The 24,806-nt window shown below is 39.5% G+C and overlaps 1 protein-coding gene across 2 annotated transcripts in view; it reads right to left on the bottom strand.

Moving 5' to 3' along the window:
- LOC124556314 overlaps window positions 1-24,806 on the bottom strand; it is a 226,203-nt gene that overhangs the window by 76,004 nt on the left and 125,393 nt on the right. The gene's annotated exons all lie outside the window — the stretch shown is intronic.

Consider the following 24,806-nt stretch of genomic DNA (forward strand, 5'->3'; position numbering starts at 1 on the left):
ATACATCGTGATCTACAGCAGGCAAAGCATTCACCGTCATGCGTTGTCCAGAGCATCTAACCGATTGGAGCACATGGTGCCAAGTTTCCATAGTTTAGAAATTGTGCACAGTCGACCTACAAAACATTAGTAATTTCGGTTCCTACTGGCTTCAGCTATCCAGGGTTAAAATTTTGTGACACTGTTTTTCTCCACCCTGTATAATTATACTCTAAAGCCTCCTTTCTTTTTCTTTCTCTAGCACACATTTCTCAAAAAAAAGTGGTAATAGTCACAACAATTAATGACCATTCTACCGATTAAAATTTGTTTTAGTGACAGCTGTTTATTTCTCCTTCACAATCTGCTGTACAGTAATTGCAGCCATAGGTACTACCCCCTTGTTGTACAGTTTACCAGTGTAGACTGGTTAGAAGGAAGAGGAATTAGCACAGGGTTAAAAAAGTTAGCAGGTACAGAAGACAGCAATTATTGAAGTAAAGCTGGTACTTTTATTTCAGAAAAATGATTCCAAAATGAAATACAGTGTAATAAAGTTGTAAAAGGTCAGCTCTTTCTCAAGCTGCAGCAGACATAGATGTGAAAAAGGACAACAGAAACTACAGCTTTCAGAATGACAGAATCCTTTTTCCAGCAAGAGAAAAAAGAACTGGAGAAAGTAGAGCTATTTTGTGAGAGTGTAAGTCATCATAGATCAAGATACAGCAGGACAGAGTAAGTTTCAGACATTTTTATTAATGTACAATTTTGCTACTGCCATACGTGTTGATGTTTTATTTAGAGATAATGTCCTCTGCACTATAAATACATTCTATGTTGACAAACAGGGTCAGTAATACTGTTACATCTACATGGATACTCTGCAAATCACATTTAAGTGCCTGGCAGAGGGTTCATTGAACCACCTTCAGACTAATTCTCAATTATTCAACCTCATAGAATGCGCGGAAAAAACGAAAGCCTATATCTTACCATGCAAGCTCTGATTTCCCCTATTTTATAATGATGGTCATTTCTCCCAATGTAAGTTGATGCCAACAAAATATTTTTGCATCTGGAGGAGAAAGTTGGTGAGAAGATTCTGCCACAATGAAAAACGCCAAATCCTGTATCATGTCTGTGATACTCTCTCCCCTATTTCTCAATAATACAAAACATGCAGCTCTCTTTGTACTTTCTCAATGTACTGAAAGAACTCCAGGAATCATACACAGGCATCCATCATATGTGTGTGTGGGGGGGGGGGGGGGAGGGGGGGGGGAGGATTGGAGGTGGGGGGAGGGGGGGAAGAAGAGAGAGAGAGAGAGAGAGAGAGAGAGAGAGAGAGAGAGAGAGAGAGAGAGAATTGCAGCTGGAGTATCTACATCTACATCCATACTCCGCAAGCCACCTGACGGTGTGTGGCGGAGGGTACCTTGAGTACCTCTATCGGTTCTCCCTTCTATTCCAGTCTCGTATTGTTCATGGAAAGAAAGGTTGTCCGTATACCTCTGTGTGGGCTCTAATCTCTCTGATTTTATCCTCATGGTCTCTTCGCGAGATATACATAGGAGAGAGCAATATACTGCTTGACTCTTCGATGAATGTATGTTCTCAAAACTTCAACAAAAGCCCATACCGAGCTACTGAGCGTCTCTCTTGCAGAGTCTTCCACTGGAGTTTATCTATCATCTCCGTAACACTTTCGCGATTACTAAATGATCCTGTAATGAAGTGCGCTGCTCTCCATTGGATCTTCTCTCTTTCTTCTATCGACCCTATCTGGTACAGATCCCACACCGGTGAGCAGTATTCAAGCAGTGGGTGAACAAGCGTACTGTAACCTACTTCCTTCATTTTCGGACTGCATTTCCTTAGGATTCTTCCAGTGAATCTCAGTCTGGCACCTGCTTTACTGACAATTAATTTTATATGGTCAATCCATTATAAATTGCTCCTAATGGCTACTCCCAGATAATTTATGGAACTAACTGCATCCAGTTGCTGACCTGCTATATTGTAGCTAAATGATAAAGGATCTTTCTTTCTATGTATTCACAGCACATTACACTTGTCTACATTGAGATTCAATTGCCATTCCCTGCACCATGTGTCAATTCGTTGCAGATCCTCCTGCATTTCAGTACAATTTTCTATTGTTACTACCTCTTGATATACTACAGCAACATCCACAAAAAGCCTCAGTGAACTTCTGACGTTATCCACAAGGTGATTTATATATACTGTGAATATCAATGGTCCTGCAACACTTCCCTGCGGCACACCTGAAATCATTCTTACTTCGTAAGACTTCTCTCCATTGAGAATGACATGCTGCATTCTGTTATTTAGGAACTCTTGAGTCCAATCACACAATTGGTCTGATAGTCAATATGCTCTTACTTTGTTCATTAAACGACTGTGGGGAACTGTATCAAATGCCTTGTGGAAGTCAAGAAACATGGCATCTGCCTGGGGACCCGTGTCTATGGCCCTCTGAGTCTCACGGACGAATAGCGCGAGCTGGGTTTCACACGATCGTCTTTTTCGAAACCTATGCTGATACCTACAGAGTAGATTTCTAGTCTCCAGAAAAGTCATTATACTCGAACATAATATGTGTTCCAAAATTCTACAACTGATCGACGTTAAGAGATATAGGTCTATAGTTTTGCACATCTGTTCGACATCCTTCTTGAAAATGGTGATGACCTCTGCCCTTTTCCAATATTTTGGAATGCTACGCTCTTCTAGAGACCTATGGTACACCGCTGTAAGAAGGGGGGGGGCAAGTTCCTTCGCGTACTCTGTGTAAAATCAAACTGGTATCCCATCAGGTCCAGTGGCCTTTCTTCTTCTGAGTGATTTTAATTGTTTTTCTATCCCTCTGTCATCTATTTAGAAGATGTTAAGTCCCATAGTGCTCAGAGCCAAGCCATCTATTTAGATATATGCCATTTTGTCATCTGTGCGACAATCTAGAGAAGGAACTACAGTGCAGTCTTCCTCTGTGAAACAGCTTTGGAAAAAGACATTTAGTATTTCGGCCTTTAGTCTGTCATCCTCTGTTTCAATACCATTTTGGTCACAGAGTGTCTGGACATTTTGTTTTGATCCACCTACTGCTTTGACATAAGACCAAAATTTCTTAGGATTTTCTGCCAAGTCAGTACATAGAACTTTACTTTTGAATTCATTGAACGCCTCTCGCATAGCCCTCCTCATACTACATTTTGCTTCAGGTAATTTTTGTTTGTCTGCAAGGCTTTGGCTATGTTTATGTTTGCTGTGAAGTTCCCTTTGCTTCCATAGCAGTTTTCTAACTCGGTTGTTGTACCACGGTGGCTCTTTTCCATCTCTTATGATCTTGCTTGGCACATACTCATCTAATGCATATTGTACGATGGTTTTGAACTTTGTCCACTGATCCTCAACACTATCTGTACTTGAGATAAAACTTTTGTGTTGAGCCATCAAGTACTCTGAAATCTGCTTTTTGTCACTTTTGCTAAACAGAAAAATCTTTCTACATTTTTTAATATTTCTATTTACAGCTCAAATCACCAATGCTGTAACCACTTTATGATCACTGATTCCCTGTTCTACGTTAACTTTTTCAAATAGTTCAAGTCTGTTTGTCACCAGAAGGTCTAATAAGTTATCGCCATGAGTCGGTTCTCTGTTTAACTGCTCAAGGTAGTTTTCAGATAATGCACTTAAAAAAATTTCACTGGATTCTTTGTCCCTGCCACCTGTTATAAAAGTTTGAGTCTCCCAGTCTATATGTGGTAAATTAAAATCTCCACCCAAAACTGTAACATGGTCGGGAAATCTACTCAAAATATTTTCCAAATTTTCCTTCAGGTGTTCTGCCACAACAGCTACTGAGCCAGGGGGCCTATAGAGACATCCAATTACCATGTTTGAGCCTGCTTTAACCATGACCTTCACCCAAATTATGGGAGGAGCAGAGAGGAAACGAGATTAAATGGAAACTGCTTTGGTTCAGAGAGAGTGTGGCATGATGAGAGAGGCAGGGGAAAATAAAACAATATGAAGATGGATGGGACACAAGAGAAAGATGAAGTAGACAAAGACAATGGAGAAGAAGTGAAGAAGTAGAGTAAAAGGGCAAGGTAATGGCAAGTGAGATATCAGTGTAAACTGGTTACAATGAAGGGGAATTAGCACAGGGTTAATAAGCTAAGAGGTAGGGAGAAACAACAAGTTGAGGGGATGCAAAAGATACGGGAAAGAGACTAGGCTTTGAAGGAGACAAAGAGAGAGAGTGGAGGGAAGATAGTGGGAGTGGTGGACAATCACAGAAAAATAAATATAAGATGAAAATAATAATAAGAATTATGTACATCAAAATAAAAGTATTGTGAAAGAGAGTTAAGGACACACAAGCAAGGATTATTTTTTTATATTTTTTTTTATTTTAACAAATCAGAGTCACACCTGTTAAGCAGTCCAGTTAAAATCTGGATCTGGAGTAAAACAGTTATAATTACTTTGTTTTACTGTGATTTGCTCACATTTTTTACATCATTATCCTAATTAGGAAAGGCACTTTGGGATAAAGTTTTTTTTAAATACTCAGTAATGCGAAGGCCTGTGTAACATTGCCTACAGTATTATCTTTTCTCATGATCCATACGGCAGCTTCTGCTTGTAAAGAAATTAGGCAAGCTTGTTTACACTTGCAAATATATCTGCAGGATGTGTATCTTTATATCATTTCATTCAACTCCTCCTGCTGGCATCAACCGCTTTGCTACTCAATCAGCAAAAAAGTGCTACTGCAATGATTTTTAAACTTACTAGTGCTGTGGATAACTTACAAATACTCTCTCTCTCTCTCTCTCTCTCTCTCTCTCTCCCTCTCTCTCTCACACACACACACACACACACACACACACACACACACACTGTTGTGACTCGCCGATCATTCAAAGCGCCGCCGCGCAATTACGCGCGTCCTCTACGTGCGGCGCTGTCTGCCAGCCATGCAGCAGCTGCGCCACCTAAGCGGCCAGCCAAGCAGCGGCCGCTAGACTGGGACTCAGTGCTCATTCAAATGTTAACATGTGCACATGTCTTGCTTGTCAACTTACTCTGTGATTTATATGTGTTGTGTCATTCTGAAATATATGTGTTCAACTTGACGTTATAACAATTGGCGACGAGGTAGTGGATTTTCCTTTTCACCGTTGACCCACAGGTTTCCATGGCTACTGTCGAGCAACTATTGCAAAGTCTCCTTGAACAGCAAACACTTCTAACAGCAGTGATTCACGATTTCGTCGCGGCGTCAAATGCGGGGCGTTTCTCGTCGTTGGCTATACCTCCTTTTCCTCCTTACGACGAGACGGCGGAAGACTGGTCTGATTATGAAAAATGTCTTCAACAGCACTTCTTAGCATTTCATGTCACAGACAAACAACCATGTAAGTATCTGTTCCTTTCCTGGATTTCACCTCAAATGTATCGGTTGTTGTCACAATTGGCTCCTTTGAAGGATCCTGCATCTTTGCCCTTTGCTGAAATGTGCTCACTTCTGTCTGTCTATTTTCAAAAGCAAACACATGTGGTAGCCTCTCGTGTTGCCTTTTATCGTTGTCAAAAACAGCTGCATCAATCTTATCGCGCTTGGCTGCTGAACTTCACAGCCTCAGTCGAAAGTGTCAATTTGTTACTGACATTCACAAAGAATCCTATGCCGATTCCATGGTACGGGATGCTATTATCTGGTTGGCGCCCGACCAAGAAGTTCGGCAACGTGCCCTTCAGTTGGCAAATCTGACTCTCGATGAAGTTCTCTCCATTGAGCAGTCTTTTGAAATTTCTCACGGTGCTGGGGTACAAATCGAGGCGTGGGGTGATGTCAGGGAAATACAACCTCTTTGCGCTGTTGACGACGCGGGCGGTGCGTCCCCGCTGGCCGACGTGGCCGCAGTGCGCTCCCACATGCAGCCTCGACCTAACCGTAAACAACCCGCTAAGAAACTGCAGCAAAACCCCCCGGCAACTTCCTTCATGTCCGCGGTGTTTTACGAAACATTCACGTGAGGATTGTCCTCAACGTTGGGCTGTGTGTCACAATTGCAAAAAGAAAGGTCATGTGTCTTCCGTTTGCAAATCCGACCGCATACATGATGTTCATGAACATGACACTGATTCTGATTCTGTGTTGTCTGTCAATTGCACTTCTTCCCTTTCAGGGATGTTATTCCTAACTGTCCAAATCCTTGGTCGAGATGTTTGCATGCAGGTGGATACTGGTTCTGCTCCCACTATAATTAATTCTCAGACGTATCATCAGTTGGGTTCTCCACTCCTGTCACCTGTCACTCGGCAATTACGGACGTACAATAAACAGAAGATTTCTCTCTTGGGACAATTTAATGCTGAGTTATCTTACAAATCCGTCGTTCGCATTGTTCCCATATTTGTGGTCGACCAGAGTAATGCGGAGAATCTTTTTGGTTTCAATGCCTTTCGTGTTTTTGGGTTCTCCATAGATTACTCTGTGAATATCATCTCTGATGCTATTCCTTATGCTCAATTGGATTCCTTGTCGACGACATTTTCGTCCCTTTTTTCTCCTGGGTTAGGCCGTGCAAACGACTTTGAGGCTCATATCACGCTCAAATCCACTGCTCGGCCTAAGTTTCTTCGGGCTTGGCCCATTCCTGTGGCCCTTCGTGATCGGGTAAAATGGGAGCTGGATCGTCTCACTACTTCAGGGGTCTTGCTTCCTGTCACTTCCAGTGAGTGGTCTTCTCCTGTCGTCGTTGCTAAGCCAAATGGTGATATTCGTCTCTGTGGCAATTTCAAAGCCACTGTAAATGCTCAATGCCTCAGCGACACTTACCCTATGCCCCAACCTGAAGAACTGTTCACTAAACTTGCTGGAGGCCAGTATTTTTCTAAAATTGACCTGTCAGAAGCTTATCATCAACTTCCTCTGGATGCTGCTTCCTGGCAGTTTCTGGTCCTTAACACACCTTTTGGCCTCTATCAATACCAACGCTTGCCTTTTGGGGTTGCTAGCACCCCTCTCTCTTTCAGCATTTCTTAGAACAATTATTGCTCCCTGTCCCTGGGTGTATCAATTACATGGACGACATTGTTGTCACTGGCTCCACCACTGAAGAACATCTTCAAAATCTCCGCACACTTTTTCATGTCTTACAGACTGCCGATCTTAAGTGTAATCTTCAGAAATCACAATTTTTTTCAGGCATCTATCACGTACTTGGGGTTTCAACTCTCTTGGGATGGTATTTGTCCGCTTCAGCAAACTGTCGCTGCGATCGATGCCCTTCCTCGCCCTACATCTGTTAAGGAACTGCAGGCCTTCTTGGGGAAAATAGCATACTATCACAAGTTTTTACCGTCTGCGGCTTCGGTGGCTCAGCCGTTGCATCGCCTGTTGCATAAAAACGTGCCTTTTCACTGGTCCGCATCATGCGATGCGGCTTTCCAGAAATTGAAGACTATGCTGAAACAGGCCCCGTGCCTGGCTACTTATCGACCTGGCCAACATCTTGTTCTTGCCACAGACGCCTCTCACTACACGGTCGGTGCAGTCCTTGCACACCGTTTTTCTGACGGTTCAGAACAACCCATTGCTTATGCCTCCAAAACACTCATGGATGCCCAACAAAAGTATTCTCAAATTGAGAAAGAAGCTTTGGCCATTATTTATGCTCTTCATAAGTTTGGTGTTTTTCTCTATGGCTCAAAATTTCATCTTGTTACGGATCACAAACCACTTGTTTCCTTGTTTCATCCGTCAACGTCACCTCCCGACAAGGCTGCACACCGCCTCCAGTATTGGGCTCTTTACTTGTCTCGTTTCAATTATGAGATTCATTTCTGCCCAACGGCTCAACATGCAAATGCTGATGCTCTGTCTCGCCTTCCCATGGGTCCTGATCTGGCCTTCGATAGGGACGAACTTTTGTGTTTCCACCTGGATGTTGCCGAGCAGCAGGTTGTGGACGGGTTCCCCATCACTGGGGGGGACAGGCTGGCGGCTGCTACGGGTTCTGACCCTACCCTCTCCCGGGTTTAACGCTGTATTCAGAAGGGTTGGCCAGATCGCCCGTCCGCTAAGACTTCTGATCCGTTGCGGAACTACTACGCTTTGCGCTACCGCCTCATGGCTAGGGATGGTGTTATCCTCCTTTCCACTGACAATGCTTCACTGCGTGTTGTGGTACCTGCATCTTTGCGTGCTTCGGTCTTGCGCCTCCTTCACCAAGGGCACTGGGGTGTGTCTCGCACAAAATCTCTGGTGCGCCGTCATGTGTACTGGCCTGGTATCAACTCCGAAATAGCACACATGGTTGCTGCCTGTGGCCCTTGTGCGTCACAGGCCGCTGCCCCGAAGTCATCTTTGTCACCGTGGCCTTCGCCTGAGAAGCCCTGGGAGCACATTCATGCTGACTTTGCGGGACCCTTTTTATGTACTTATTGGCTCCTTGTAATTGACGCCTACTCTAACTTTCCTTTAATTGTCCGTTGCACGTCGCCTACCACCGTGGCAACCACCAGTGCTCTCACCCGCATTTTTTCTTTGGAAGGCCTCCCCTCTACTCTTGTTACTGATAATGGTCCACAATTTGCCTCTTCCGAATTTGCGGATTTTTGTGCTTGTCACGGCGTAATGCATGTCACGGCCCCGCCGTTCCATCCACAGTCAAACGGTGAGGCTGAACGACTGTTCCACACATTTAAGGCTCCGATGCGGAGACTTCTGACTTCTTCTGCTGCTGATGATGCGCTTCTCCAGTTTCTGGCGTCTTACCATTTCACCCCCATGGGCGACCACAGCCCGGCTGAGCTCTTACATGGCCGACAGCCCCGCACGCTACTTCATCTCCTGTGGCCTTCCACCTCACGGCCACGGGTGCCTACACTTGGCTGGTTCCCCACCAACGACCTCGCCTGGGTACGGGGATACGGCAAGCGGCCAAAATGGAGCCCGGGCTGCGTCTTACGACACCGTAGCCGCTGTCTGTATGAAATCCAGATGGACACGGGTGTTGCAGTGCGTCATTTGGACCAGCTTCGGCCCCGTGTCTGGCAACGCCATTTCCGAATGCCGCTACACCACCTTTGGCTCTACCTGACGCTCGGGATCTTGGCATCTCTCAATACTCACAACACAGCCCTCTCACCGTCATCGTGATGCCAGCACAATAACGGATGCCACCAGGAGACATGCCCATGCAGGAACCGGATGACCATCCTCTTTCAGAGCCAATCTACTCGCCTCCTCCTCCTCCAATGGATGCCGACACATCGCCCATGTCTCCTTGTTATATCAACTGGACTTGCCGCCACGGGCAGATTGGTGCACGGGGCCCCAGCAGATTCGACCCCTACGTCTCCTGTCATCTTGACCCGTTATCATCGGGGACACTTCCGTCCGTATGGGAAGCCTCCTCCTAGAGACTTTACGGTGAGTCAAACAATGCCTATGGACGTTAGCCATCTCCAGGTCACCTCCATCAGGACCAGTGCAACAATTTCAAAGGTGGGAAAAGTGTTGTGACTAGCCGATCATTCAAAGCGCCGCTACGCAATTGAGCGCGTCCTCTACGTGCGGCGCTGTCTGCCAGCCATGCAGCAGCTGCGCCACCTAAGCGGCCAGCCGAGCAGTGGCCGCTAGACTGGGACTCAGTGCTCATGCGAATGTTAATGCATGCACATGTCTTGCTTGTCAACTTACTCTGTGATTTATGTGTTGTGTTGTTCTGAAATATCTGTGTTCAACTTGATGTTATAACACACACACACACACACAAACACACACACACACACAAAATCTACCATTTTAGAGTATTCTGTTGGATGAGATAATAGCTCATCAACTGGACTCCTCTGTCAACAATTGTTTTAGACAAACTGTAGTGTTGTACAACAAACCCAATTAACTAAAACTTGTGGATTAAGTAAATCACAAACACTTTTGCCTCTTCTATCTATAAGCTGCAGCTGCAGTCAACTCTAAGGTTGGATTGAAAACTGGAGTACGAGCCACTCTTCTATTGGAGGCTGTATGCCTCTGCCTTCCTCCAACATTCAAACCGACTAATGTAGCAAGTTACATGGGGCTTTAGAGTTTAACATTGGCTCTTAACTACAGCGAAACTCTCCCATTTTTCACATTACAAAACACTGACAGAGCTGAAAAATAAATGTCAGATAAAAACTGATAAATGACAGATAAAAATCCGAGAGCTGATCAGAGATCAAACACAAGAACTTTGGATTCGCAGACAGGCACTTTGCAACTGAACCCTCAAACTTCATTTTTTGCTCTACAGCTCATGTAAATAAAAGTAGCTTTCTGAAAATACACCATTCTCATTCAAAATATTGTCTAGTTATAAGTCCTTATGCAAAATACTGGTCACATGTAAGAGCCACATTACCTGAGTTTACTATTTTTATGTTTTACATAGATACAAACACAGAAAACATTCATACAGTGACACAAAATGGCACTATCCTAAGAACAAATCAATTGCAATCCTTGCATAAGAGTGATTCACTTAATACTGGCACAATTCATGAGACACTGATATGCCTATTAAAGAAACAAATCAAATAAAGAACTTCTCCTTTCCCTCAGCTACGAACAATGCAACTAAAATAAGCTAAATAGTATTGCATAAATGTTGGAATGGTCATGCAATGAAGTGTCATCAGCTGGTCAACAAATGACATTAATATAATGTGTTTTGGGTTTACCCATCAGCAGATTTTCTGAAAACAGAGGATACATTGTCATGAAATAAAAAATTAACAGCAGTGACATGTGTGAAGAACAAACATTTGTTACAACAAAAAGAACACATACAAAATACGATAAGGATGAAAGCTGAAGAAATGAATTAAAATTTGTACCATGGTCATGTCTTGAACTCAGATCTCCTTACTTACTAGGCAAGAATGTTATTACACAACCACAGTACCATAGCAACTGGCAAGCATTCCTACCTAGTAAGCAAGGAGACCCAGGTTCAAGAGCCAGTCATGGGACAAATTTTAATTAATTTCTTTGACTTCCATCATTACCGTAGATTAAGATGAGACTCAAGTGTCTCAAGAAAAATTTAATTATACCATATCTACACATACCAAATACATCACATTGTTCAGCTGAACTGAAACTACATATCAAGTACATAACTTTCAGAGGCAGACTGGTAGTGCCAATAAGATGACATCACCATGAAGCAAAACTACTGATGGGAGGCACTGGCTTGCCCAAGGTGGCACCCTCAGCATCAAATAGGAAAGCAAAGTGCAATATTTTATTTAAACTGATGGAACTTTAAATAAAATTTATAATATATACATACTGAACTGAATAAAATTAACATTCATATGTCATGAATGACATGATAGAAAATTAGAATTTTTTTGATAAATATACAAAAAACCAATATAAGAGCCACACAGTACAATGATACTATTTGTGTTTGAACAATGAGATTTTATGATAGCTATACTGGCAGGTAAGAAATTATGCAAATTCGACTGGAAGAGCGCATAGCAAGTGATTGTGAGAATAGTAGGAGAACATAAGCATACAATACTTATTATCCTACAAAAACCATAGCTGTAGGCTTATAACCTTGCATATATTTCTTACACAAACCAATTTTTATGTATAAAAAAGTAAGCCACATAATCTATTTTCAGTTAATCTAAAGAACTGACATACAGGATTGTCAATTACATTGTGTTTACTGTCATAGTACTTTTACAACAAAGAACCTGTGAGACATAACTAAAATGCAGCTGTTCACATATTAATCGGTACATCTTGATAGTCATGAACAAAGCCAGTTCTTCATAGTAAAAACATGGTTAATGAGAAATGCTGTAATACATTTAAAAAATTGTGTATCTTTAATTAATGTGAAAATAATAAAAACCAAATTGACAATTGTGATTATGCATCCTCCCAGTGATGGTGGTGGAACAAGTAACACCAAAATACGAAACACAACATTAATCACATTTAGTATCTCAAAACATATGCTACATACAGCTAGGACACTTTATTACAGAGCACCTTAAAAACAGAATTACATTACCAAATACGCAACAAAGCATAAAATCCACTGAGAGTAAGTAAGAATATTTTTATGTAATAAAATAAAAATAGTAGGGGTGAAGATAGGGGCTGTAATGTACATAATTTATGTATCCAATACACCAATGAAAATACGAAAGAACCATTGGCAACTGGAAACCAGTTGTTCATTCATTACTGTAGATGAATTACATGCTTGGTGCACATGGAGCTCTGACTCTTCCAGAATATGCAGTTCTTCCCTTTGGGTTCAGTATGGAGAATATTCAAACCTCCATTAGTAGGAGGCATAGAATATCTCTCTTGCATTATATTGCAGCAAAGGGCTGTGTTATTTTTATATGTGTTGTCCCTACATTTGTAGTAAAATCAGTACTTGACTGTCCCATGTAAACAGTAAGAGGCATAGAATGTCTCTCCTGCAGTAAATGCCAGCCAAGGGCTGCGTTATTTTTGTATGTGTGGTCTCTACATTAGTAGCAAAATCCCTACCTGTCTGTCCCACGAAAATACAATCACAGTACCTCCATGTAATCCTATATACCTCCATTCACATAATTACATAAATGTAACTCTAATTTTTTATGGGTGCAGAATCTGTATTTGAACCCTTGCTTTTTTAAAGTCATCTGTGATATTTCACAATATGTGCCTGAGAAGGAGATGGAAGCATAATTTAGTGTTGTATTTTGCTATGACAAGCCTAGATTTGTTTTCTTTCTGAACACCACCTTCTCAACATCTCATATAAATTTTTCAGAATATCCATTAGGAAGCCCCACCTGCACAATTATATCTATTTCCTTATGCATATTCTCACTATTCAGATCTAACTTAGCTAACCTGTTAAACATCACACGGAAGTAAGTACATCTGTGTGCAAATGGGTGACATGAATCATCACTGATGAAGATGTCAATACTTATAGGCTTGTGAAAAATGTCTATAAGAAGTTCTGACCCTTTCCTTTTGGCTTTTAAGTCAAGAAAACTGAGATAGTAATCATTCTCTAATTTCACTGTAAACTGGATTTTTTTATGTACTTGGTTCAGAGACTGCGTAAAACAATATATATTCAGATAATTCCCATGATACAAAATGAAAATGTCATCAATGTATCTACAGTAGATGACAATATTGTATTGTATTGTATGTTAACCAGGGACCTAGAAATGATGGAGAGGCTCTGTCCCCACCGCAGCCGCAGTGGTCCACAATCCCATGATGACCACCGCAGTCCACTTCACCCCTCTGCCGCCCTACACCGAACCCAGGGTTATTGTGTGGCTCGGCCCCTAGTGGACACCCCCCCCTCCCCCAGGGAACGTCTCACACCAGACAAGTGTAACTCTTATGTTTCTGTGGTAGAGTAATGGTGGTGTACGCGTATGTGGAGAACTTGTTTGCGCAGCAATCGCCGACATAGTGTAGCTGAGGCAGAATAAGGGGAACCAGCCTGCATTTGCCGAGGCAGATGTAAAACCGCCTAAAAACCATCCACAGACTGGCTGGTTCACCGGACCTCAACACAAGTCTGCCAGGCGGATTCATGCTGGGAACCAGGCACTCCTTCCCACTCTGGAAAGCTGTGCGTTAGAATGCTCAGCTAACCGGGCGGGCCGATGACAATATTACTTTTGATTAGTGCATTATTTGTGAGAAAGATGTTCTCAAGAGCACTGATAAAAATGTTGGCAAGAATACTTGACAAGCTACATTCTATATAAACCCATCCCTTTGGTATTAAACCTTGTTGTTAAATGTGAAATATGTGAAGGACAGGTTAAGAAACATGAGCTCAATCAGCTCATAAGCTTCACCAATGCTTAGGTTTTTATACTGCAAAAAATATTTTCATATCATTTCCAAAGTTTCATCTACAGGAATATTTGTGTATAAGTTAGCTATATGAAATGAGGCAAGCACTGCATCCTTTGGTACATGGGCTTGCTAAGGGATGTAACTAGGTGGGTATTCTTGCAACCATTTTTATGAATGATTTTAAGAACACCTTTTTCACAAATAATGGACTTAAAAGCCAAAACAAAATGATCACAGCTTCTTACAGACATTTTGTTAACTGCCTGCACACACACACGTCCTTATTTCCATGTGATGTTTAACAGGTTACCTTAGATAGACCTGAGTAGTGAGAATACGAGTAAGGAAACTGATACAATTGTGCAGGTGGGGATGGTTAATCAATACACTGAAAAATTTATACGAGATGTTGAGAAGGAGGTGTTCAGCAAGGAGACACCTAGGCTTGTTGTAGCAAAAGGCAATACTATATATGCTTCCATATCCTTCTTGGCACATACTGTGAAAATATCACACATCCCTTTAAAAAAGAAAGGGTTCAAATCAGATTCTAAAATTAGGGTTATATTTATGTAATTATGTGAATGGAGGCATACAGGATTACATGTGGGTCCTGTGATTATATTTATGGAGGACAGACAGGTAGGGATTTTGCTACCAATTTAGGGACCACACATATAAAAATAACATGGCACTTGGCTCCCATTTATTGCAGGAGGTAGATTCTATGCCTCTGACAGAGGTTCGAATAATCTACATGTTGAACCCAAAGGGCAGAACTGCTTTTTCTAGAAGAGTCAGAAATCCACGTGCACCAATCACATAATTAATTTACAGTACTGAATCAATAACTGGATTTCAGTCACCAGTAGTTCTTTAATATTTTCAATGATGCATTGTATATGTAAATTATATACATTACAGCCCTTATCTTCCTATCTTCACCCTTACTACTTTTATTTTATTACATAAAAATATTCTTACTTACCCTTAGTGGATTTTATGCTTTGTTGCATATTTGGTAATGTAGTTCTGTTTTTAAGGTGCTCTGTAATAAAGTGTCCTAGCTGTATGTAGCACATGTTTTGAGAGACTAAATGTGATTTAATGCTGTTTTTCATATTTTAGTGTTACTTGTTCCACGACCATCACTGGGAGGATGCATAATCACAATTGTCAATTGCGTTTTTATTATTTTTACATTACTTAAGGATACACAATTTTTTTAATATATTATAGCATTTCTCATTAATCATGATTTTACTATGAAGAACTGGCTTTGTTCATGACTATCAAGATGTACCGATTACAATGTGAACAGCTACATTTTAGTTATGTCTCACAGGTTCTTTGTTGTAGAAGTACTATGACACTAAACACAATGTAATTGACAATCCTGTATGTCAGTTCTTTAGATTGACTGAAAATATATTATGTGGTTTACTTTTTCATACATAAAAAAATTGGTTTGTGTAAGAAATGTATGCAGGGTTATAAGACTACAGCTATGGTTTTTGTAGGATAATAAGTATTGTATGCTTATGTTCTCCTACTAATCCCACAATCACTTGTTATGCGCTCTTCCAATCCAATTTACATAATTTCTTACATGCTAGTATAGCTATCATAAAATCTCATTGTTCAAACACAAATAGTCATTATACTGTGTGACTCTTACATTGGTTTTTTTGTATATTTATAAAAAAATTCTAATTTTCTATCATGTCATTCATGAAATATGAATGTTAATTGTATTCAGTTCAGTATGTATATATTTTAAATTTTATTTAAGGTTCCATCAGTTTAAATAACATATTGCACTTTGCTTTCCTATTTGATGCTGAGGCAAGCTAGTCCCTCCCATCAGCAGCTTTTGCTACATGGTGATGTCCTCCTGCTTGCACTGCCAGTCTGCCTCTGACAGTTATGTTTTCGACATGCAGTTTCAGTTCATCTGAACAATATGATTTATTTGGTTTGCGTTAATTTTGTTGTAATAAATGTTTGTTCTTGTTCATACTGCATGTCACCACTGTTAATTTTTTATTTCACAACAATGTATTCTCTATTTTCAGAAAATCTGATGATGGTAAGCCCAAAACACATCACATTAAACTCATTCATTGATCTACTGATTAAATTTCACTGCATAACGCATCCAGCACATGTTCAGTACTGTTGAACTTATGCACTATGGTTGCATGCTACACAACTTTCTTTCGCACCTTCAGTTAGTTAGAATAAGCGTATTAATTCCAGAATGAGATTTTCACTCTGCAGTGGAGTGTGCACTGATATGAAACTTCCTGGCAGATTAAAACTGTGAGCCGGACCAAGACTCGAACTCAGGACCTTCGCCTTTCGCGGGAAAGTGCTCTACCAACTGAGCTACCAAAGCACGACTCACAGCCCGCCCTCACAGCTTTACTTCTGCCAGTATCTCGTCTCCTACCTTCCAAACTTTACAGAAGCTCTCCGGCAAACCCTGCAGAACTAGCACTCCTAAAACAAAGAATATTGCGGAAACATGACTTAGCCACAGCCTGGGGGAAGGTAAGAGTCAAGATACTGGCAGAAGTAAAGCTGTGAGGACAGGGCGTGAGTCGTGCTTGGGTAGCTCAGATGGTAGAGCACCTGCCCGTGAAGGCAAAGGTCCTGAGTTCGAGTCTTGGTCCGGCACACAGTTTTAATCTGCCAGGAAGTTTCAAACCTATTAATTGTTCTCTCAACGTTCAAATATAAAATATTTGTTTCAAATGTGCCGAGTAAATAAGTTGGAATACAAAAATATATGTTCTTAGGATTTAGGGTTAAAATGTAGTGAAGATATTGTCTTGGGCCTGAAAATATGGTTGGTCTTCTAACAACTGTGCTGTAGATTTACTGACTGAGTCATGTCCCCCACATGATTTACCAGTACACTAATTTCTTAGTCATTACCATCATCCCTCTGACACCCTCTGCTGGATACAGGCATCCTCCAGATATCAGCATATATTAAGGTCTTCAGCCCCTCACATCCACATTCTCCTACATGCAATCTAATTTCATTTACCAAACTTCAATTAGATCATCATCTTGAACTCTTTGAAGGGGTTGAAGTCTTGCAATGAGCTTCCTGGGCCCATTTACTATCCATATCCAGATCCTATAAACCTTCATTTCATTCTTATTACAGGTATAAGTATATCTTCCACTCCAGTTACTTTCCTAACACATTTGTTTCTTCTCCTGTCCCTCCTAGTAATCCCAGCATAAACTACTCCAGTGTCAGTTTGGTAACCCTCAGTTTTTTAGCGTTTTTCATGCTGAAAATGTATGCCTCACTGCCATCAGAAAGAATTCATTAACACACACAGATGGTTAACTCTTTACTTCAGACACATCAGAAGTTTGGTTTTCAAAACATATTTATTTTACCACAGTTGCACCAGACAGTTTTTAATCTTTTGTTTATTTCTTCTGCAGTCTAGCTGCCCAAACTACAAAAATCCAACACCTATCTCTGTGACTTCTTTGTTAATTTGCCCAACATCTATTTGAAGCTGCAGCATTACTTTATATACCAAAATAGGTTGAACCAATACCTTTTCTTACAAGGGCTATTGAAATTGAGTCAAAACCTCTTTCAAGAAAAATGTTTCCTCAGCAGTGAAGTTATTTTCATTCACTGCGCCATTCCACAAATTCATTCATGATTTTCAAAAGGTCCATATTGTTATATCCACTTCTAAAGTCAGTTAGATCCTTCAATTGAATAGAACCTGGTATTTCTTCTGTTCACTTGTTGTATATCTTATACAATAAGAAGTGCTTTGAAAAAATATGTAAATAGTGTTAAGCAAACCATTTTATTTCTAATTTAATCATTTTGTTAATCAATGACATATTCAGAAGAATGTATTATTGTGCTATGTATCAAGAATTGTAACCTGTTTTTATACATATGCAAATAATCATTCGATGGTGAATAAAGTATTACTATTATTATTATTATTATTATTATTACTGAGAGGAGGCTGATACTTCTGTACCTTTTAATGTACTGACATCCTTTCTTGTGGAGTGGAACATTTATAGCATTGTTCCAGTTTTGGAAAGCAGTCCCTTTTTAAGAGATTCTGTAAGTAATTACGTAACATTTATATCACTTTCTCTGCAACTTTAAACATTTTTTATTGCAACACCATCACCTCCACACTCATTTTCTTTGTTTTTGTGCCTGAAATGGTTTTATATGCCTCAACAGACATTATTTCCAGAATGCTGTTATTTTAATTATTGATTATCTGTATTTTTGATTCATCTCTTGAGCTGCACAAACATTTTTAAATTATCTGCTATTTCATATGATGAAATATGATGTTTATCCAACATACATTTCTACTTTTTTACTCTCATATTCTTATATTTTCAATTGTTTTAATTATAATATTTTCATTGTGTCATTTCACATCCACCTGAAAACAATTCCAAATGGATGCCTTTGGTCCAGTACATTCTGTCACATTTGTATTATCATTTGCTTGAAACTCTGAGCATCTCATTAATAGATGCCCTGTTAAATTTGAGATTTTTTTTCATTTACTTTTTTTGTGCCCACAAAATCTTTGGTTGTTAGCTCTAGCTATTTTCCACCTTACAAGATGCTGAACTTTTTGTTTAATGTAATCTGGTATACCTTCCCAATCGTAAATGAATTCCAATAATCTATGTTTCGGTTTTGCTTTCCATCATTATCACATTGCACAACTGAGTGTTTCCATGGATGATTGCACAAATGGACAAATGAGATAAGTTGTGGATTCAACAGCATGCAATACTGATGGACAGTTTCTTTAACATTATATTATACAATGTGGAAAATGCACTCTAATGTAAAATACAAGAATGCTATAAATAAATTTCATACTGGAAAAGTCTATGGTATTAAATTTTACAGAAAGTTTAACATATGACATTTCCATACATTAACAGGTCTAAGGTCCAGAAATACTGCCTAGTTTAAATTAATAAATATTGTCAAAAAACACTTTTTTGTCTTCATTAAAAAATGTACTTGGAAAGAGGTGATATTGAAAAAATCTGATTAAGAAACAAAATTATTTTTACAATGAATTTCATGTTCTTTAAAAGCTATGCTTACTAAGGTCTTAAGATATTTTAAAGCCAAAAGAACAGAGAAAAGTATTTACACAGTATGTTACGTTCAGATTGGTGATCTTACAACCATAAATGTATGCTCATTCTTACCCAAAACAGTACTTTTTTCATCTGTATTGCACTGGTTATAATACTGACACAGCAAATTATTGGTAACCAATAAAGAAAACATTCTTTTATTTCGCTATTTACTCCAGCTTATGATTTGCATGAACACCAAATTTAAAGTTTATGCCACTACTAAAAATACTTAAACTTTTGATTAGAAGAACATGCACACAAATGCCCAGATAACATTCACATACACTGAAAATAAATGGAAAACTAGTAGACAGAGACGTAATTTCTGATTTTTTCTCAATAATTCTGATTCAGGACCTACATACAGATAAACTCCTATTATTACCAGAAGTACTTAAAACATTTTTATTATATACTGGTGTTCTTAAATGTAAAGAGAACATAATTACAAATTTTATATAACCTATTATGTGCAACTGCATGCTTCCATTAATTCAGAAGTCCTGATTCTTTAATGCACAGTACTCAGTCTACTGTTATGTTTACATTTACTTGTTGCTTCTATAAATGAAAAAGTGTTTTGTTTTTCTAATTTTAGATGTTTCTTCAGATCAACTAAGACTGAACATACCAGGGAACATAAACCCCACTACCATTTCAATCACACTTTCCTTCTCTGTTTTTCTTTATTTGCATTTTCTCCCATCCTTCTTTTCACATTCTGTTGAATAAAATTCACCAACAGAAGTAGCAAAACTGCTACTCTTCATACTTAACACTTCACTGCCCCCTTTTCAATAGTAGTATACGAGAGCCTAAAAGAGTTACATTAATAAAAAAGTATATATTCAGCTGAAATGAAGTCAAATGAAGTGAGAAGGGGTACAATTTTGTGAATGAGACATGGACCTCTCACACGTTACAGTCCTGTAGTTTAATTTTGTCACTTTCTGTTGGAGATACTGCCACAGTCGTAGAGACTGTTGTTTGTATTCTCCAATGTTTATTGCTTCAAAATCTGAAAGTTTAGAAGAACTTTTGGAACTAGATAGCCAAAACAGTTGAACTGTTTATGCATAGCTGAACAATTACTGTTGTTACATGTTGTCATCTGAACAGTGTCAGAGATTGCCAAGTCAAAGTGAAATGTCTGCTGGAGCTCATTTGGCAGATGAGCTAGTGTTATTTGCTTTACTTAACATTACGGCCACAATTTGTCTAGCTATGTCCTTCTCCTTTTCTGTTGAAGCTGAAGCTTATATTTTTCAATTTCTATAGCCTGTGCAAATAACATCCCACAATATGGAAAAATAAATACATCCTAGTAGGATAATGGTTAGATGCGGTTAGTAATTTAATTTCAGACAATTGAACCTAGTGGTAAGCTGGTCACAATGCATGTCCAGCTACTGTTGATTAATTTGTGTTCCCTAAACAGTACTTTCTTTTGTAAGCCTTGAATTGGAAGCTGAAGCTCTTTTTTTTTCACATCGACGTTTGGATCATGGATTTACTTCAAACTTTGCACCCTTTAATAGTAAGGCATACTACATACACAATTTTGAGAAAATAACAAGAAAAATTTACATGTCAAATATGTACTGGTGCATTGCTGCTTTCAGTGTGAGGTGGCATTGGTTAAGAGATTAGTGTTCAAGCTCCATAATCAGTGGGTCTCTGAATCAAGTCCCACTCATTCTCCTCCTCCTCATCCTCCTCCTTCTTCTTTTAATTATATCTTTTTCAATGCTTGTCACATTATCACATTATTTCATATGTATGACATCTGAAAGGTTATATAATTAAACAAACATGTGCATTTGCAAGAACTTTTATGAATTTCCATGTTATTTCACTGTTTAGAAATTTTAATTATTGCAAGAAATATTCTATTCTTAATCAAGTTAATGACAAAATGCATTAAGTATTCTTGAACATGTATGCCTGATGTACCAATAGCTGCTTTGCACCTGGATGCTTTGACCTGTGGATGCAGAGACAGGTCCTATTCAGCAGTTGACTTGGGTGAAGGCGAGAACTTCCCAATGTATGGAGGAAAAATAGTGTATATGGGAATTTTTTTATTAACCACCATCACAAATTATAGTATAAAGAGTCATGCCAATTATGGAGCTTGAATGCTACCACTTGACCATCACCATTTAGAGCTCATAGTCGCAATGCACCAGTACATATTGGATCAGTAAAACTTTTCTTACGATTTTCTCACAATTGCCTAAGTAGTGTGCCTTACTACTTGCACATTATGTTGTCCTAGTGGACTACTAAAAGTGCACAAAGTTGAATGGTGTAGCCTACCCTTGTTAGTTTCAAGGTAAACCTGTCTACATGGGGAAAAGATTCAGTATAGCCCTGCTGCAACTAATAGAGAATGGCAGACTGTTAGTGGGTTTCAAGTAACCCTGCACTTTCATTTTAGGTTTGAATACTGTGTCAATACCATGTCTTCATAATAGACTGATCATAAAATAAGTGATATTTTTTATGGATAGGAAAAAATTTTCACTTTAAGGTGATTGTTTTTCGTCAGAAGTTTCAGATTTGCTGGGGTGTAGTTCCTTATTGATCTGTTCATCAATGTGATCACTTCTTTTAAATTCAATTTTTAAATTATTCAGTTTTTCCTCCCAGTACAGATCCTCTTATCCCTGTTTTTTAATGCCTTAATTACTCGCCCTCTTATCTCTTCTGCTATGGACAGTGATTGGAATTAAAACTGTGTGCCGGACCGAGACTCGAACTCGGAACCTTTACCTTTCGCGGGCAAGTGCTTTACCATCTGAGCTACCCAAGCACAACTTACGCCCCATCCTGACAGCTTTACTTCTGCAGGTATCTCATCTCCTACCTTCCAAACTTCACAGAAGCTCTCCTGCAAACCTAGCAGAACCAGCACTCCTTGAAGAAAGGATATTGCAGAGACATGGCTTAGCCACAGCTTGGGGGAGAGCTTCTGTGAAGTTTGAAAGGTAGGAGACGAGATACTGGCAGAAGTAAAGCTGTCAGGATGCGGCGTGAGTCGTGCTTGGCTAGCTCAGATGGTAGAGCACTTGCCCGCGAAAGGCAAAGGTTCCGAGTTCGAGTCTCGGTCCGGCAAACAGTTTTAATCCGCCAGGAAGTTTCATATCAGCGCACACTCTGCTGCAGAGTGAAAATCTCATTCTAGTGATTGGAATTGTTATTCATGTGCATGAGATTTTTATAAACTTTTTTCATCAGTTCTCCTGAGTATCTGTACACTCAAAAACAAAATCTATCTCTCTTTCTCTTTCTTCATAGCAGAAAATCACTCGAGTTTTGGCTGATAAACTGTTTGATGCAGTCATTCCAGCTACTATCTGGTTGAAACAGAAACACGGTGAGATGTATTATAACAAGCAGTATCAGATCCTAGTCTCTCTATTCATTGTAAACATACATGAAGAAACCACCCACCAATACATTTTATCATGATCCATGAGGACAGTATTTTGAGGGTGTGCAGTTGCCTCACTGTTCGTGGTGCTGCAATGTGAAATTTATTTATGTATTTATTTACTTCAGACACTGGTTTACACTATAACACTTTACCATAATCTGAGATCTTCATCATACATGAGGCTCTCTGTTTCAGAATTACGTCTCCCACAAAGTATGCAGCAATTTACTCAGCCTTGACACTTGGTAAGGGATAGTGGGTAAATAACTTAGTGCACACTACAATCTGACCATTCCTAACTGTCAACTTTAGGAACCTACACAAGATGTCAATAGCAATCATGTGGAATAAGCCAACTGGAAGCTGAACTGCTACCATATGTTTCAGGGAAATGTGAGACACATGCTTTCCATTGCTGGCAATCCCTATAGTAGCTTAGATAGGGTCTGGTGCAATGGTAGAACCAAGGCCAGTGTTACTTATGGTTGCTTCTGTCAAGTTTCTTCACCTATAATAGGTGACCACAACATCATTCTCTGCAGCTAACATACAAACCCCCCCACACACAAACACACCAGATTTCTTCCCCATTTCAAGGCTGTACTCCATCTCTAATGACCTCATAATCACTTATAGAAAACAATCTATCAAGCTTAATAACATTATAGTTTTATTTGCAACTGTTACACTATACTATTATATATTAATCAGATTCTCAGCCCTCATTAAATCCTATGCAGAAAAGTCATAATTTAACAATCACTGTCCCTTCCTTTTGCTTGTTCCTTTCCCTTCCCTCCACCTTGTTCCTCACACACAGGCTACCATGATACAACTCTTCGCAGACCTTCACCCACAGCAGTACCAGAAGAATGTAGCCCCCCCCCCCCCCCCCCCCCCCGTCACCCCTTTTTCTCTCTCTCTCTCTCTCTCTCTCTCTCTCTGTGTGTGTGTGTGTGTGTGTGTGTGTGTGTTTGTTTTCCAGCTCCAATAATGGGCACTGTAATAGAGCTTAGTTAGCATTTCAATCTTGTTTATGAGCCTGTCAGTCATTCAATGTCTTTCACTATCATGTCCAAATGGCAAGTGGCCTTGTTTATCCATTTCAATGGCTGAATTTGAATCATTCTGGAGGATTCAATAAATATTATATAACATATACTGATGTGAGTTGATAATTAAACTTGGGAACTGTGAATCTCTAGCTAGCAACTCTAACCACTGAAAAATATGTAAAATGCACTAGCTGCTCCAATATCAACATTGAAGACTTCACTGTACACAGTATGGTTGGTCATACCATAATATCAAAACTCATGCCTCATTATAAAGTTGCCACATGTGACTTTTTCTTTCAGGAAAAAGGAGGGCCTATGTAGTATTAGCTTTGTGGTCTTCGGCAAAATGGATATGTGACAAACACAGTATGTACAAGAGATGTCAGTAGTTCAAATATCAGTATAGATGTCCTACATTCTGTTGTGAGAGTGTTTGTCTTTAATTATACTGCAGTTACAAAAACTGAAAATGCTCACAGCAAGAAGCCTGAAGTAATCCTGAAATTTTTACAAATTCTTGTTACATCAAATCATAAAATAAATACAAAAGTTTAACAATGTTTAATGTGGAATCCAAACCACATGTCTTTCCTGTTGAATTTACAAATTGTTGAGAGGTGTGGGTTAGGTTAAAGGCACACCAAAATATTCTATGGTCCACCTAGGATTCAGTCTACATCAACATCAACATCTACATCTACATCTACATGGCTACTCTGCAAGTACACTTAAGTGCCTGACAGAGGGTTCATCAAACCACCTTCACAGTAATTCTCTATTATTCCAGTGTCAAACAGCATGCGAAAAAAATGAACACCTACATATTTCCGTGCTGGTCACAGGTCAACTCTGCGACCTTCAAGTTTTCCAGGCCCAACATTTCAACAATAATCATTTACGTGATTTCCATAGTACTTGCTTGTTGACATCTAGCAGTCAGCATAATCATACTTGATAATTGAAATCACTTGCTCTATGTTTTTTCTGCCAAAACAAGCACAAAATTGTGCCCAGCAAAAGAGGAACAGACAATTTCAAAATCCATTTCAGTGAAAAAACTGAATTATGGTATTAACAAATTGATCACTAAAATTAATATTGTGACAACTAATGGTGAAAGTGTGGTTTCATTGGTATTATGGATTTGACAATGAATGCAAGGACACTGACTGATAAAATATTGTGTGCACTCAGTGGCAAC

This window comes from Schistocerca americana, chromosome X, assembly GCF_021461395.2.
Source record: "Schistocerca americana isolate TAMUIC-IGC-003095 chromosome X, iqSchAmer2.1, whole genome shotgun sequence".
NCBI lineage: Eukaryota > Metazoa > Arthropoda > Insecta > Orthoptera > Acrididae > Schistocerca > Schistocerca americana.